General features: G+C 39.4%; 1 long non-coding RNA gene across 1 annotated transcript; it reads left to right on the forward strand.

Moving 5' to 3' along the window:
• Positions 1-134: 134 nt before the first annotated feature.
• Positions 135-3,160, forward strand: LOC111925787 (uncharacterized). The gene is made up of 3 exons (XR_015282980.1): positions 135-203; positions 307-518; positions 1,236-3,160. It is a non-coding gene; the product is annotated as an uncharacterized LOC111925787 (long non-coding RNA).
• Positions 3,161-11,643: the final 8,483 nt, after the last annotated feature.

An 11,643-nucleotide genomic window follows, 5' to 3' on the forward strand; every position in this document is an offset into this window, starting at 1 on the left:
CGCCCCGGCAGCCCCCGCCGCCAGCGCCCGCCTCGCCGACGGGGCGGGCGGAGCGGGGCGGCCGCCGCTCCCCATTGGCTCCCCCGGCGGCGCCGCGCCCCCCGCCCCGGCGGCGGCGGCTAATCACGGGCCCGGGGTTCTCCATCAGCCGTCGGGAAGGCGAACCAGGCGAAGGTCTGGGCGCGTCGGGCAAGTTGCGTGCGGTGAGCGGCGAACGGCATCCGCTCGCAAACCTCTGCAGTGGTCCTTGTACAGGTGCATTATTTCAGTCTGTTTAAATTTACCTTCGTTTTCTCCTCTCGCCAGGTTCCGGTTTCCCCTTCTCGACTGAAATCAGCGCCAGTTTTTCTCCATCGCTACTGTTCTGCCTTTTTCCACCCGGGGATTTGTTTTGCCCTGTAAATCCATTCATCGTCCAGATGCAAGCACGCTGTTGTATCAGGTCTCCTCGTTACATTGCCCTGATAAATCATTAGCAAGAAAAACCAGTGCCGCTGAGAGAAACACTCCATTACAAGGTGGAGTAATCAATTCTTCGTTTGAAGTTCAAGTGTCACCTGTCTTTTTTTTTTTTTCTTTTAGTTTTAATGAGAAAAATAAAATTGATTGACTTGTTAACAGCTTGAAACTAAGCGATCCCTCTCAAGTACCTGCAGAAGAAGCAGAACGAAAACAAAGGGGTTGGCCACCTGCCTTTTAGCCAAGAGCCGTGGTTAGAATGTGCATGGAGCATCATATGGCAGCCATAGGCCCCATTTTCCCTCTTTACCTGGGGACATTTGAACTCATACCTCTTCCTCTCCCACATCGTTATTTTGACAACAAACTACAGTATCCCTGGAGCAGGAGAGGTTACATTCTACTGTTGGTACAGTTTCAAAAGCTTTGTTGTGCTTAAACAACTTGTACTAATTAAATAATTTGTACAAATAACCGGGGCAGGAACTCAGCTGGGTTTTCTCCCAGTCACATGAGTAAACCACCAAATTAGGGAGGCACACCCACTTGTTTATATGCTATATTCATGTGTATTTAAACAGTTTGTAAAAAGTGTTATAGTTCCACATGGGAAGATTGGAAATATGGCCTTTAACAGCAGATGCCTGTGTAAATCAGAAATTCCAGTCCACCTTACAGAGTATGCTGCCTGGGTACTGAGTAACATAGGGAAGAAACAGGTCAGAATTGCTCTGTAATTTAACTTTTCCCTGTTTCTTTTCCCCACTGTTCTCCAGCACTTTTCCCAGGTGTCTTTAATCATTAATGGATGATGGGAGCAACCCACTACAGCTTCACTGTGTACCATCCATTCAGAAGGAGAAAACAGAGCTAGCTCTCCACTAATACAGACAAAATGTCATCCAAAGCAAAATAATGCACATGTGCAGTGATTTATTCCTATGCCATCCAAAAAGTTTAGATTAGTCCCATATCTCATTCCAAACCAAAGTAACTTGGGGGGAGGGGGATTAGATTTTTTTATTAGTTCTATTTCTCCCTTCCTCATTTGGTTATATTCCTTTTCCATTTTGTCTCCCTATTTTCAGACTTGCAGGATAATTCAGGTTGAAAAGACTCTCAGGAGGTGGTCAAATAAAACCCTCTGCTCCGTTAGAGCAGGCAGCTGAAGACTTTGTCAAGTTCAGAATGTCTCTGCAAACACAGATTCCTTCATCTTCCCAGGCACCCTTTGCTGGTTCTTCCCCTGCATATGCATAAGCTCAGTTCTAAAACTGTCCCCACCCTATTTCCACAGTCACTCCAGTTTCTTTAAATTTGCAGCTAGGAGACAGCAACAACAATTCCATGAGAGCAGTAGGAGCCTGGTAACAGCAAGAGAGGAAGTCCAGTAGACTTGAAGAGGAAATTTTCCCTGGATTTATGGGAAGAGGAGAAGCAATCCCGTTGACACTTAATTTCTAGTTGTCTACAACTAATGAGCAGTATGAAGAAAAAGCAAAATTTTAGCAGTGAGACAGCAAGAGAAAGAACTGGTATAGCCAATAACTTATTTGCAGATGCCCTTTTTCCTCAATTGAACCAAATTCAGGTTCAATGGAAACATTTCACTTCCAGGTGAAATCATTCAGGGAAGTTGCTGATGGGTAGAAGGTTGCTCCCTTTCTTCACCCCCTCAGTATTTTCTGTGTCAATACAATTTTTTCTGTTTGCTTTCTGTCACTTGCAAGTCCTATCAGATCTCTGGACAGTGGCAGGTTGTAGGAGAAATTCCTGGAAACCTGAGAATAGCAGCAAGTTGTTTTTCTACTATCCATATACGCATCCCTCTGTGTCTGTGTGACACTTTCTCTGTAACACAATTTATGTTCAGGCTAGCTGGCCTGCTGCTACAGCTTTCAGTTAAAAAGCTCAGGAATTATCTGGTAGCTTTATCTTTCTGCAGCTGTTGTCTTTTTCCATCATACCTGACCCGCTGGTGCTGAAAGATGCCTCTTGTCTGAAAAGCTCTGATACTAACAAGAGAAACACTGACCTGTAGGATTTCAGAGGAAAAAGGCAAAAATGCTCCTTTCCAATATGTGGTGAAAACTTTTGTAGCACAGATGTAGGCTGTGCTAGAAAAGCCGTGTTTTGACCATATTTTTGGTTGTCATAGAAATTAGTTTATAGCTTAACTTCACAACTGTTTCTATTTTTACACAATTAGGGAACGCAAATATAACACACTACCACTTTTCTATAACAACATTTAGGAAGGACACAGATCAACATAATATAGCCATACATCACATTTTGTGTCCAAGGTATGCTGGTTGCTCTGCAGAGCCACCCTGAAATATAGCCTTGGAACTGTCAAAAGAGACACTGTTGTCATCAGTTCCTTGTAAATGAGTATGTGGCTGTAGTTATATAATTCCAAATGCTGATGATAAGGGGCTACAGATATATAAACTAAGCAGTCTCAGCACACTTCTTGTTCTACTCTTTCAAGCATAGATTTCTCTGAAGTCTGATACCTGTTTTATTATCACTATCAATGTCATGCTGTGTAGAAATTTCTGTTACTTCAGAATTGTTATTTGTAAGCAAAAATAATTTGTTACCTGAGAGTTACCTTTGAAAAGAGACCTGTCATGCAGTTCAGTTGGTAGGAAGAAACTCACATAAACCATCTAAAATAAAGTTTAGAACAGCTTTATGTTTTGTCTTCAAATAAGAAAAATGATCAAGCACTCCACATTACTATCATGATATTTTTCAATCTATCAAGCTTTTGGAAGGTGTCACAGTATTCAGAAAGGCTGTTTCTACCACTGTTTCAGGGACATCTCTACCACCTCGAAGCACTACAGCCATACTTTAAACCTCTTGAACTTCCATTCAATAGTCCTCTGCACCACTACTGCAGGGAATAGCAGAAAACAGATATTTAGTAGCTAGTCACTACAAAACAGAAAACAAAGCCAACTCTTCTACTGTACTAATGAACAAAAGTGCAGTCAGTTTCACATATGTATTAGAAAGGCAGTTAAATTTAGAAATCTAATAGTTTATGGTTTGTTGTGTTTTTTTGCCATTAATTTCTCCTGATTATTAGCAGAAACAGAGCATCTGGTATAAACAGTTTCCATACAAGCCAAGAAGAATCAGATCACTGAGGTTTGGAGTAGAAGTAGGCTGACACCATATACACCAAAGAACTTTGGTGTGACACTTTCATGCTATGATCAGCTGATGAGTTGTTAACATTCAAGATCACAGGCTCACAGAACTTTTAAGGTCACGGGTTATTGAAGGGGGAAGGGACCTCTGCAGATTGTCTAGTACTACCCTCTGTTGAAAGCAGGGTCAGATACCACAGGTTGCTTAGAGCTGTTTACAATTGGATGTGAGACTCCACAGCCTCCCTTTGCAACCTGTTCTAGTGTCTGACCACACGCAATTAGTGGGTTTTTTACATTCAGGTGGAATTTCATCAGAGAATCTTGAATTCAGTGATTAGCAAGTCTGTTAGGCCTTTATGCAGCAGTACAGTAGAAACACATCCCAAAGAGTAAATTGCATTCAATTGCACTGAAGTTCAGTAAGAAGCACACCACATGGTTATCCAGCCCACTGTCAAATCAGGCAACTGTGTGCCCTTCAAGCTCTCTTACTCTATTGCATAATTCCATCAGGCAACTTATTGCCTATTATATACAAACTCATTGTTTTGCATTATTTGCTGAAGCAAGAGCAAAGGCCTTCATCTGTATCAGCTTCAGCAACACCGCCAGTTGAGGTGTTATAAGTACTAATATGGACACTAAGCTGAGACAAATAACATTATCACAATGTTTTTTCTCTCCCTTGGCTAAGGTCTTACCTTCTGTTTTCCTTGTGTACAAAAGCTGGTCCAAGAAAGATTCCACCTTTTGAGAGAAAGTAGTATTAAAAGTAGAAAGCCTTGAATTCATCTACATGGACAGAGAAAATATCTCATTTCATATACACAAGAATTCCAGAGAAGTGATTCTATCATCTTAAACATTCTCTTGAGTAATTCTACTTGCAGTAGCCCTGTTTTCAGCACTCTGTCTTTAGTTCTATATCAGCCCTTTCTTAAAGTATGTGCTCATGTTTCCAGTGGGATATTAGTATTTGGTTTATGAATGCAGGAAACTTACCTGGAATACATTGCTTTCCACATTTATCCCTAGCATGTATAAGTACTTCTAGAATGAAGTAGCTAAAAAATTAGAAAAGAGAAGCACCCTGAAGTGATTTTTATGTGGGGGTTTATATCAAGCAGGCAGAAGAAGATATGTCTGTTTTTCAGAAGGCTTTAACAAAGGTCTCAGGTGTTGCTTCACCTACCACTAAACCAAGTGAAACTAGAGATCCTTGTCAGGTCTACCAATATATCACTTTATATGGCCACACCTTAGTTCACTACTTATCAAAGTGGCCTTGGTTAGGTTGGAAACACAAGTATTTGGAGGTATTTAATTAATCAAACCACTTTAAAAATTGAGGCTAAAACCAATCCCAGATAGAGTGTGGAGTTTGGGGGAGTGCTAGGCTCCAACTAATGAAGCAGGGCAGTAATCTGTAGCAGTAGATCTCATTTAGCTTCTGCTGGAACTGGCTGCACTTGGAGCGCAGCACTTGTCCTTCCTTCTTGCTTTCAGACAAGAAGGTACCTGCAGTGCTGCCCCATTTCAGTGGCAGCTTTGCTAGATCAAGGGAACCCTCCACCCCTTTGACCATAAAAATCCTATGAAAAGTGCTGCCCTCAATTCTGCTGGCCCTGTCTTTCAAACAGTCACTCTCTCTTTCAGTTTGGGCAAACCAAAATGGACCTGCAAAGACCTGTCATTGAAAGTGAGTGGGCCTGGCTCATTTCAACACAGGCTGGGGAGCAACCAGACAAGTTACACTGGCAGAACCTGGGAGGTGGAAATCTATGCTGGGGGTGGTAATGAGCAGCTCTAAGGGTTCCCTAAGTGTTCTTCTGGTAGCCTAGCTACAGCTAGAAGTAGTTGTGTGTACACAGAAAACCAACATCCCTGAGCATCCTCCTTCATTCATGGAGAGAGTTGGGTGGCTATGAGACATACTTTATCCTGCTAAGGTTCTGAATCACCCTCTGAAATTGTAAAACCCACATAAATAGAAGAAAGTGATTCATAAATCTAGATTATTATTTTTCTGATAGTATAGAGAAGCATTTCCATCACAGTTCTCTGAAATAGTACATCTGACAAAAACAGGGAAAAGGGATTTTTTAAACTTTAAAGTTAATAAATTTTAAGACAATTTTAGGTTAATGGTAAGTACTCTCTTAACATGCAATGAGAAGAAAATCAAACTAGTTATTTGTTTCTGTCCCACAGCTTTCTGTAAGAAAATTAAATGTAAGAATTTACATTTACATTTCTTACAGAAAATCTGTAAGAATTTAAATATAGGGACTATTACTAGAAAAAGCCAAATTAGGTCAGCTAAAATTGAATAGTTGTTAAATGTTTTTCTAGATGTGGTATATATACATTTATTTATGTTCCTAAAATGTAAGGGGTTTATTTTTTTTTTCTTAGTATAGACACTGTACAAAGCTCATCTGAATTGAAAATGTGAAGAATCCACCTTGACTAATGACAAAATGCTGCTACAACACAGGAACAATGTTTTCTGAGCTTGTAGTTTAATGACGTTTTGAACAACTCAAGTCAATGCTCCTAAAGTTCTGTTGAAATTCTGGACCAGCTAAACAAAACAAGCAGTTTCTCTGCACTTCCTATTACTAGCTCTCTTCAGTCTTAGAGTTTCTCTGCAATCAGTTCATCTGCCTCAAACTAAAAAAGTGGAGAGAATGCAGAAGAACACAAACTGTAGCTGTACTGGTCTGGCTCAGAGCTCCTGAGCTTGCAGGAATGAAATTTCTCTTTCATTTACACTGAAGCTGTATCTGCTTCTGGGTAAGAATCTGCTGTTAGATGTTAAATGTGAATCAGTCCTTTGTAAGGCTGCACTAGAGATGTAGAGGTTAGTTTATTGTCTATTTTGTAGCAAGGAAGTATTGTAAATATATAATAAGTATTTCCGTTTTCCTTGTATATGTCTTGCCGGGCTAACAGGGCTTATCAGTTTTTGTGTTTATTTAATGAAAAATATATAAAAAAATTTTTGATTCAGCTGACAGGAAGAAAAAGACAATGCAATGGGAAACATTGTCAAATAAGGCCTCTAAATAGACAGGGTAATTTAAACAGGAAATCCTAAATCAACTGCTATATAATGTAGTAAGTAAATATATTAACCTGTAAGTAAACATATCAACCAGACACAAATGATGTTGTAAATTATGCTTGTTGATATATCAAAGTCTAGCCATAGCACTCAAGGAACAGTTAAGGAAACCCAGGAAATAAACATAATGGATAATTTTATGGAGTTCATAAATTGCAGCTTCTAAACATTTATTTTTAAAAGAATAAATTTCAAGAGTGCTGCTTTAGAATCATCATTGACAACCATTACTGCAGGAATGCATGACTCTGTATAGGAAACAGAATACAGTCATTGCACTGAAAAAGTGTTTGTTGGTGAAATTTTGTCACTATTAAAAAAACTCAAATGAAAAACCCTGTAAACACATGCAGGCATGTTAAAGTCTAATAAGATACAGTTATAACAATTTTGGCACTTTAGGTATGGTTATATTTACAAACCTTTTTTTTCTTTACAGCATGCTTGCACATACTCATTAGTTTTTTAGATATGTGCAGATCTTTTTTTCTCCTGAATTAGTCTTATAATTATCCATTGTAGTAAAAACATATGAGAATATAATTAGTCCAACCTTTTTCTGCCACGTGTTGCTCCTAACACCCTGAGAGAAGTTAAACCAAGCAAAACTGAAACAAGCATCACCACCTCCCAAACCCACAAAACTTTATATCACACATTGTCTTCAGACCCAGGAGACATCATTGATGGGATTTCCCAAGGATTTGATATCAACTATCTGCTGCCACTGAAAACATTGAAACCATTACCTTTGATAGAAGCAAAGTGAGGCCAAAGCTGAGCCTTCCAATAATTTTTTTCCCTGACAACTGCAAAAACATAAACCATTTGAAAATATGAATGATACTTAAAATGTTTGCAGACCTGCCTGACTTATTCTGTAAAGGCTTTGAAACCAACTAAACTAAACTAAAACTGAAAAGAACCCAGTCTTCCTGAAAATTCATATTGCTCCTTCTATTCCCCAAATGCTAAACTGTTATCCATCGCAGGTATTGTTATCTTAGGGGAACCTGTGCAGCTGGGTGAACAGTGAAAGTCAGCAAATGCAGTAACAAGTGTGTCCAGTGATGACCCGAAGGGATCCTATACTTGCTGATTTAGACATCTGGAATTTAAACTCTGGAGAGTTATCTGGAGTTGACTGATGATCTTTTTGTTTACTCATTTTTGTTTAACAGACAGGTACCACAGCTGAGGCAATGTACCTGGTATGGGCTTTACTGATGTAGCAATGCTAAAGTCAGAGCTCTCTAACTGAAAATTTCAGAGGCCTACAACATAGATCAACACATATCATACTGCCACTTTACAGAACTGGTTTTGTTTTTTTTTTCCAGTGTGGTGATGATGTAAAACCTTAAGAGATGTTTCTGGCATGCTCTAGTAGGTGAAGCAATCTCCCCCATGGGGATCAGCTTTGTATGTACAACTAGTGTGTCTCCTGGGTTTAATTTCCTTAATCCTAATTGCCAGCAGAAGTTGTGATGATTGATTTTGAGGGTTCACAGTGCAGTTTCCAACAAAGATGTTCAAGTATTAAAAGAAGTTGGTAAACTGAGCCTAGCTGTACTGATTAAGTGAATTTTTTCTTAACTGTTGTGAGGCAAAATCAAAGCTGCTGGAGTGCAGTATGCTAATGGATTCTGAAAGCACTTCGACATTGCACTTTGTAAAGTCAAACTGCCTCAGTGTTTTACTGTAGTGCCTCTACATTCCAGAGATATGTATTTGAAGGGGACGGAAGGTGAGATTGTTCAGCTATACTGAGTGCCATTTATCTTTAAAATTTTCCTCAAATTAGGATGTAAACTTGATTTTATATTTAAACATACAATTATTTAGAAATGCACATCTGTACAAGATGTACAACATGTAAGACAAAATATTAAATAATATACATTACCTCACATATATTGTAGTATGTTCTTGTAATACATGTTGCATATGACAATATTGTGCTTTAGATACAGAATATGATATATACTAAAATGTTACATTGTTGATGTAAGGTTTCTCTGGCTTCTTAACTGAAAGTTTGTCTTAGAAAGGAAATTAATGGGGTCACAGCTTCAATCCCACCTCTGCAGCTTTGTCTGCTTCGTTTCCCTTTAAATACCTTATCTACAGCTATGTATGCAGCTAGATTATGAAAAAGAAATTTGCTATTATCACTGTTACCTTGTAATGCAGAGGTAGTACCTCTGTGGAATCAGTGTGCCTGAACAATGGTGTAGCACACAGTATATCCTCCATGCTTCAGCAGGAAGCAACCAGCTTTCAGTCAGCTCTGCTTCTTAGCCCAATGCAACACTCCTCATTATGTGGGGAACACACAGACATGCTCTCCATCACTGATTAAAAACATTTCCGGGTTTGACCATAACGCTGTGAGACATGGAGAGGAGATGCATATGAAGAATGAAATTATTAAATTAATTCTTTATTATAGCTAAGGGGAAAAGACCAAACCTCTCATTGAATTATTTAGGCTCAATTTTTTAAAGCACAAGCTATAGAATTATTATCCTTTTGTCCTTGGAGAAGGTTGTTGCAGTGTAGAGTTCAGAGACATTCATAAGACATATCAAGACATGAAAATACCTGTAGTGTTTGCCCTTGAAATTATACATATCTCAGGACAAATGCAATACAACCACCATGTCTGAGAAATCAGTATCTTTCTTGAGAGCTTGCATCTATATGTATAAGTGAACTTCACAGCACTGAAAGTTGCAATCCCTTTATCTTTTGCAGGACTTATGAAAGTGTTGGGTGGAGTGATGTCAGGTTCCTGTGCTATGTGTGGTCAGAGGAAGGTAGCACTAGGAGTTATAGTCAGCATGCTCTAAGGTTTTGGCTTGCCTACACCTAACTAATGCTCATGGTAATTCCAGCTCTGCTCTGGCACTTGGGCACCCAATGTTTTAAGAGAGATGTCTCCTCTCTTCAGGACACGTGGCAGAATTGTCTTCTTAAGAACAGGAGCTGATTGACCAACTTGGAATCAATAGTCTTTTTGCTGTGTTTTCTGAACATCTGCCACCTGTTGGAGTTGCAGCTGCCAGTAATTTATTAGCACCAGAGAAATGAAAAAAGCTTTTGAGTTACACCCAGTAGAAAAGAAGATGTGATCCTAGGCTTCAGGGCCTTAGGTTCTTTACCCAGGAGGGGGAAGATCTAGGTTTTTAGTTTCTGCTCCAAGAACTCTTCATGAATTTTCTTCATTGAATATTTCCTATGAAATGCAGAAATTGTCAAAGCAGAACTCAGACCCCAGATCTTTCTCTAGGGCCAGCTAGGCTTCCTGACTATGTTCCCTCTTTTGTCCTGAAGAGACTGAGAAATATCATGATTTTACTAATTCAGCTGGTGCAGACATGAAGTAGGTGCTGAGATTCACATACACTTTCAGAAAAAAGCTGAAAGATTTGTTTCAGATTTTTATTTTAGACTTGGACATGTTCAAGCTTGAGGCCTGAAATAATTGATTTTTTTTCTTTTTTTTATGGGTATATCAGTATTTGATTTGATGCACATCAGCTGGATTTAGCCAACGTCACACAATATAGATGAAATACCAGAGAACAGAAAAATGAGACTAACACAATCTCATGGCTGAAAGCTGAAGTCAACAAAACCAGTTAATAATAAGGATTAGTTCTCTTATGGAGCAGATAACTGAAGAGTGTGCTTCAGTTTCAAAACTAAGAGGATAAGTTTTGCCAGAACGTATATGCAGCTGAATTACTGATTGAAGGACAAGAACTGCATGATGAATTCCTGTAGCTCAGTGCTAAGATTAATTTAAACTTTTATGGAGGGCGTCCTGCTGAAAGTCTAAGACCTTTATTCTTTTCTGAGGAGACACAACTTGCTTACTCTGCCTGTGTCTGGAACTGTTTTTCAGGTCTCTTATGGCTTTAACTGTGCTGTTGTCAGCCTTTACTCTGGATGGGTATGAGTCAGCTCCAAACCATAAACAGTGTAGCCATGGTTAGTAAGCCTGAGCTACTAAGCCTTTGCTGATAGCGTGGGCACAACAAGTTGTGCCTGCTTGGAGCACAACCAAAGCAAGCTCACATCTGCTTAAAAAAAAAAAAAAGAAAAAAAAAATAAATTAAGATATCCTCTCTGTTCTTTTCCTGCTTCCTCCCCCTGCCTTTCTCTTTCCCCCTCCCTTTTTCTTTCTCTCTGTCCCACCCACACACATCCACAAGAATACTCACAGAAACTCCATCTATATAAGCCCTCCACCCAGATAGTTCAAATTCCTGAGTAGGATCTCACAGGTTACACGTTTGTTTAGAGTGGTAATGTGTGGCAGTGTTTTGGTATGAGGCCCCTTTTGCAATTTCTTACTACGAACTTGAGCAAAGGGTAGCTGTAATATTCATCCCTTTCAAGAGGGTTTTACTCAACCTGTGAAGTGTTCATTTTTGCCTCGTACAGCTGAATGAACCCAGAACAGGGTAATGTAAATCATGGATGAAAAGCGTAATGTAAATCACAATGCTGAGCTCCAAACACTTTTTGGTGAGTTCCCCACTCAGAGGGAACAGATTCACCTTAAGTTTCACTTAGACCACAATGACAGGATGTCAGTGTCCTCTGTCAGTGTCCTCTCACAAAACAGACTCTGGCTGCAGAAATATCAGTAGCAGCCATGCTTGTTATTGAGAGTAGCAGTCAATGATACACAAATTTTGAGTCACTTTTTATGCGGCTACAAGACCCAGGTTCCATGGAATTTTCTCATGCACAAAATAAGAAACAGGTTACTCTTTCCCTAATTTTTCTTTTAATCTCTCTTTTCTTCCACTAACTTGTGCCATATTTCTGGCACAAGCCACATGCTGGCATAAGTCAGTGGAAATTCAACATTCATTA

This window comes from Cyanistes caeruleus, chromosome 2 (genome assembly GCF_971803275.1).
Source record: "Cyanistes caeruleus chromosome 2, bCyaCae1.hap1.1, whole genome shotgun sequence".
NCBI classification, from domain to species: Eukaryota; Metazoa; Chordata; class Aves; order Passeriformes; family Paridae; genus Cyanistes; species Cyanistes caeruleus.